Here is a 6,715-nt window from a genome sequence, read left to right as displayed (position 1 = left end):
CATGGCCGGAGAAGCAGTGCGTCGGTGCGCACCCGGGATCCGAACCCCGGCCGCCAGTAGCGGAGCGTGAGCACTTAACCACTAAGCCACAGGGCCGGCCCTAAGGTGTTTAACATATATGAACCCATTTAGTCTTCACTTAGAAGCTCAAAGTATATTGCCCTCACTTTATCAAGGAGCAAATTGAAGCTCAGAGAGGTTAAGTCACTTGCCCAATGTCACACAGCTAATATGTGGGAGCTAGAATTTGAACCAGATCTGTCTGACTCCAAGTGTTTCTTTCATTCTCCCGCAGCTGGGAGAATCTAGCTACCTATATTTACTGAATATCTTTTATGTGCCAAATACTGCAGAGCGAAAGATGTATAAGAAATAGTCTTTGTCCTTGAGGAACTCGCAGTCAGACAAGGAGAGAGAGGTGTAAACAGGTCTAATGCACAGAAATACACACTGAGGTCCAGGCAGGCACCAAGTGCAAGGTAGGCACAGTGGGGGGCCCCTTCTGGGGTGTGAGGAGGGTCGGGAAGGGGACTGTCCATTTCATTGGTGCATTGGTTATCAAATACTCTCTCTCTCTTTCTCACACACACACACACACACACACACACACGCGGTTAGGAAAGCGAGGACTGAATAAGCGGAGGAGCAGGCTGGCCCTCTGAAGGCGGCTGACAGATCTGGGTGTCCTCCCTGGAGGAGCTGGCCTTGGGGGCCAGCCTCAGTGGCTAAGGTAAGAATAGAGCGTAGGTTTCCTCTCTCCTAAGTAAGCAAGTAGCTGGGGGCACAGGAAGTGAACAGGTAAGTCACCCCCTCCATGGGAGTCCTTCCCCCTCAGATCCAGAGCATCTGCAGATGTTGCTATGTGGTAAGACTGGCTTTTCTACAACACACTCAGATGTGCCTGCTGTCTTCTCCTGGGAGACAGGAACATAATTCCAACATTGCCGCATGACGCAAACTCCACTCTGCCTTTCTTTAGAAATGGCTCTTGGGGCCTTCAATACACTTCTCTGAATGTTCTCAACAAAGGGGGTGGAGAAAGAAAACAGAGAGAATGCTGGAAGAAAATACACCAAGATGTCATGGGAATATGTTAGCGATTTTTTTCTTTGTACATATCTATATATTCTTTTAATTTCTAAAGCACTTTTTAAAATGTAACCAGAAAAGAATGGTGTAGCATACTGGTTACAGGTTTGAACTTCGGAGTTGGCAGCCCCCAAACTGTGTGGCTTTGGGCAAGTTATTTCATCGCTCTGAGACCCAATTTCCTTCTTTATAGATGGGGGTGATAGTATCCACTCATAGCATTGTTGCGTGGATTGAATGAAATAATGCTCTCTTAAGAGCCCGGTGTTGGACCTTCAGTAAGCTCTTGATAAATGGCAGCTGTGACTTTTATTAAGGTGACAAATTTTGGTCCTTTGAGGATGGATTTGATTTTTGCAAATAGGCAAGATCTTTTTAGCCAATCTTTTCATTCATTTAACAATTATTTCTTGAGTGCTACTGTGTTCTAGGGCTGGGGCCAGACCCGGGGGACGCAGCAGGGAATATGACCGATGAAGTCCCTGCCTTCACAGGGCTCTCAGTCTCCCAGTGGGAAATGAGATCCAAATAATCTCCTGAAATAGGTACTTCAAGACAAGCATTACCCAAGTGAAGAAAGTGTTCTGGGAGCAAGTAGCAGGCGTGGAGCTTGCCTAAGAATGGGCAAGACAGCCCTGAGGAGGTGATGTTTCAGCCTGAGCACACGCAGGCTCATCCAGTTAGGGAATGAGGTTTGGGGAAGGGCAAAGAATGAGGACCAACTAAAAGACTAAGCCCGGTGTTCTTACACTTCATGGAAACAGACTGGGGAAGGCAATTCACAAAAAAGGATTCCAGAAATTATTTGAACAATGTCCGCTTGAAAGAACAACACTCATTTGGGTGGAGAGAGGCTGGGACGTTTGTTTAAAATAAGGGCACTTTCACTTTGCAGTCCCACTGTTCTGAGGGCCTGTGATTTCAGAGCAGCACGTGCACTATCGTTCAGGGCCATCTGTGTTGTTTAGGACCCTAAAGCCCAGTCCCGGATTCCCACGGGAATAAATGGAAGCATGTGTATTTCTGCTGCTCTTGCCAGCTGCTGCTAATTGCTTATGTAAACTACAAGATTCTTTAGGATTTCCTTTTGGCAGGGAGGAGGGCATAACTCTGACAGACACTAGGAGTAATTTAGATGCCTGGGTCAGAAATGAAGCCAGAAAACACTGTTCAAGGATAAATAATGGAATGGCGTAATATGTCTTACACACATGTAGTATTTGTATATGGTCATATGAGCACAGAAACAGGCGAGCAAGGAACACCCAGTCTGTTAACATAGTTTTTGAGAGGTATGGGAAGGGGAAGTTAAGGGACAGGATATTAAAAACTCTATGACTGAACAGAAAAAAATACGACATAACGATCACATTAGTTATCTATTGTCATGTAACAAATTATGCCAAAATTTAGCAGCTTGGGACAGCGAAACTTTATTATCTGACAGTTTCTGCAGGTCAGGAATTTGGGCTGAGCTGCATCATCTGGCTCAAGGTCTCGTATAAGGCTGCAGTTAAGGTGTCAGCCGGGGCTGCAGTCTCATCCGAAGGCTCGACTGGGGAAGGATCCACTTCAAGGCGCACTCACGTGGTTGTTGGCAGGATTCAGAGCCTTGTGGGCTGTGGCTGTTGCTATTCAGTCCCTTGTGACGTGAGCCTCTCCACAGGGCAGTTCACAACACAGCAGCTGACTTCCTCAGAAGAAGTAAGCAAGAGAGCAAGAGAGGGAGCAAATCAGAAGCCAGAGTCTTTTCGTAACCTAACCACAAAAGTGACATCCCATCACTTTTACCACATTCTGTTCCTTAGAAGCAAGCCACTAAGGTCCAGCCCACACAAAGGCATGGATACCAGGGACTCTAAAGATGTAAACATTGAAAATGCACATGGACAGAGAAAAGAAAATAGAAAAGTGGGTAAGAATGGCTGGAGGGCCAGAGGAAGCAAGCCAGTTAGCCCTGCTAAGTTCACTTCATTCCAAAGGGCAGCCTTCAGTTTCAGACAGGGCGTGGACGTGGCCAGCTTTGTGCCTTAAATAGTTCAGTCTGCCAAATCAAGAAATATTAGAGATCTGAAGGAACCTATAGGAGAAATAACTAAAAGAGTAAAATATCTTCACCTCTGGGTTGAGAGAGTTGGAAGAGATTGTCGCTTTTCATGATGTACTATCTATATATACTGTTAGTGTTTTTTAAACCATGTATATATATTACTTTTATTTAAAAGGACTTTTTTTTTTTTTTTTTTGAGAGGAAGGTCAGCCCTGAGCTAACACCCATGCCAATCCTCCTCTTTTTGCTGAGGAAGGCTGGCCCTGAGCTAACATCCATGCTCATCTTCCTCCACTTTATGTGGGACCCCGCCACAGCATGGCCTGACAAGCGATAAGTTGGTGCACGCCCGGGATCTGAACCTGGGCTGCCAGCAGCGGAGCGCGTGCACTTAACCGCTACACCATGGGGCCAGCCCCTAAAGGACTTTTTAATTTAAAAAAACAGAATAAAAAGAAAGAAGCCATAGAAAGGAAGTTCATTTAGCAATAATGTAGTGTAAATTCTAGACAGCAAATGCAGTAGTTGATTCTGTTGGGGGCAGAGGGTAAGCTATTCAACAGTCCTGTTGCTTTCTTCTGGCTCCACCCCACCCCCTCCCTCACTCCTGGGAAGGAGGAGTGAGTCACGTGACTGGGGAGTTTGCAAGGATAGCCCAGCCCCTTCCTCTCTCCTCCCCTTGGGAGTGAACCTGCCTAACTGAGGGCTTGTGTTCCCATATGGCTCTCACACGAGGGCTGGGAATCCAGCAGGCTCCACGCTGGGTGCTAGGGGATATAAGGTTTAAAAATCACCATCTCTGTCCTTGGAGACCTCACAGTTTAGAGGAGTAGAGAGAAGGGGCATCTAGCCTAATCTAGGAGAGGTCAAAGAAGGCTTCCTGGAGGAGGTGACCTTAAGTATCAATGGGGATTCTTTCAAAGAGGTAAAGCAAGACAGAGGGATCAGCATGATGGTTGGGACAACTGCAAGTAATTCAGTATTGCTGGACCATACAGGGCAGGGCAGGGGGACAGCAAGAAAGATGCTAGGGCTAAATAGTGAAGGACCTTCTGTGCCAGACTAGGGAACTTGGGCTTTATCCTGAGGGCAATGGGCTAGGGCAAAGAGCCTGTGAAGAACTTTAAGCAGCAGGTGACATAGCTGTATTTTTACTTTGACTAATGACGGCAGGGCAATAAATTTGTTGGACTGTCTGAACTTCCTAACAATGCAACATCTTCCCAATCCGCCGTCATCACATTTTCATCCGTCTTGCCCAGGCAAAACAGAGACACTTCTTCCCAGTGAAATCGCACTCTCTGCCCACCATTGTCTGATTCTAACCTCCAAACACTACAGCCCAGGAGTTTCAAGTAGCCAGATTTTGATCAGGCAGCAGCTTTGCTCTGTCAACAGTTTTAACAAAACTCCTTCCACCTCTGCTGGCAATTTTGAGACAGCATTTCTGAAATGGTCTGTGGATAAAGGATGTTGCTGCCCTGGGAAAATTTGTCTGTCTCCTGCCAGGAGGAGACAAAGAGCGCTGAGATGGTGCCAAAGGACGCCATCCAGAAGGGAAGGGCGAAGAGCCCTCAATAATGCTGTTTTTTTTTAAGGCTTGTCTTTTTCCATTTTCACATTAGCATCAGCTTTTTTTCCCCATGTCCTTTGGGGGAAGGTTAAACGATGCTTCTTAGGAATATTATGTAATTTATCAAAATCATGCAGTCTTGCCGCCTGGAGGGAAAGGCGTACCATGAAGACCCAGGATGCCCACAGAGCAGAGTGTACACCAAAGAGGAGTCCTGCGGCCTCTCCAACAACCCCCCTCCATTCTCCTCTAATTCTGTGGCTGAGCGTATCAAAGCCTGCCCAGTACACAGCTGATGTTTAATAAATGTTCTATGAATGAATGAGACTCATATAGAATATTAAATTTGCAGTATAAACAGATTTCTCAGCAGAAAACCATATACCATATCCCCAACTTCACCTTGTTGGGATACCACTAAAGAGATAGAAGATGTTATGGGAGAACCTCAGTTCGATCCCCTGAGACTTGGTGCCACCATAGAAAGACTTTTCCTTCTCAGGGGAACTGATGGGGACAAACGGTATGATCCCTAAGAAAGGCAGCCCCACCACAGCAAGGCTGCATCTCTGCCCAGAGAATGGAGAACATGGAACCACAACAATCCCAGCTGGAAGCCACTCTGTGTAGAAATCTATTTGCTCGCCCTTTCCATTTGGATGTCTGCTGAAGAACCAAGCTTTGCGCCGTGCTTGGCTCAGACCTGTCAGAAGCAACTTAGATTTTTCTACAGAAGGAGAAGTGAACCAGTCCAGCACTCTCTGCTGAATAAGAAACTACACAGCCCTCAATGGAGGGTTAATTAACATCAATCTGGAGATTTCATTCCAGCAGGTGGCTGGGTCAAGCATCACAGGTCACTTGCAGCGTCAGGGTACAAATCCAAAGGCTGATAAAACACACTCTTTAACTCAAAACAATCAATACAATGTCCCTTTAGTGAATACACCTTACGAGTCGTGTAGTTGTCACAAGCCTCAGGGTAAAAGGTTACGTTCCTAGGAGAGTAAAGAAAATCCTCGTAGTTATTAAATCATTAAATATCTCAGAGAACCTCTTGTTCCTTTTCGGCAAACATTAAAGAGAAGAGCCTCAATGATAATAACACACAGCAGATGAGTAGATTTAAACTAAATGAAACCTTTGTCCCAACTGACTAGGCTTCCACAGGGGAGCCTGTGGTCCCTGGCCATTTGTTGATAATTGCTGAAACTGGATAATGGGTACGTGGGGTTCACTATACTATTCTATTTTTGAGTATGTTTGAAAATTCCACTTTAAAAAAAAGAAAAAGAAATCACTCAGTATGAATCTCTTTATCAGCCATTCCTAACAGCAGCTTTGGGTAACAGGGCTTTGCCACTAACAAGCTGTGTGACTTTGGGCAAGTCGCTCCATGACTCAGGGACTCAGCTCACTTATCTGAAAAATGTGGCCTTTGGGTGAGATTTCTCTTGGGGTCCTAAGAAGTAAGCAGGGACTGTGGGCTTGTAGAGGGGAACCTAAGGGCATTGGGGGAGGCAAGGACTCAACAATCAGAGCAATGTGAACTTTAACCTCTGCTCTGACAATTACTGCATGTGACCTCAGACAGTCACTGCCCTTTCTATGCCTCAGTTCTCTTATCTATAAAAATGGCATTCCTATCTCATTGGTGGGAAAATTGAATAAACAGATATAAAGAGTCTGGCACGGTGGGTGATAATAAATATTAGTTTCCTATCTCAATTTCTCGATTTTGCCCAGGACCAGCGATGTTCACACTAAGGTCCGACCTCCCTGACACGCAACCCCTCCCCTCTGGGTCCAAAGTGCAAAAGGGCAAGAAACTACCCGCCGCGCAGGCGCGCACAGCGCCCCCGCGCGCCCACGCGGGGAACCGCCAGGGTGGAGGCCCCGCCCATCTGCGCCCGCGCATGCGCAGAGGCGCCGCCCCCGAAGTTTGTTGTGACAGGCGTCCCGGACGCCGGCGGCGGCGGCGGCGAGACCGGGCCGGCGCCACC

Source organism: Ceratotherium simum, chromosome 22 (assembly GCF_057802395.1).
Source record: "Ceratotherium simum simum isolate JZ-2026a chromosome 22, ASM5780239v1, whole genome shotgun sequence".
Taxonomy (NCBI): domain Eukaryota; kingdom Metazoa; phylum Chordata; class Mammalia; order Perissodactyla; family Rhinocerotidae; genus Ceratotherium; species Ceratotherium simum.
This window is presented reverse-complemented; position numbering follows the sequence as displayed.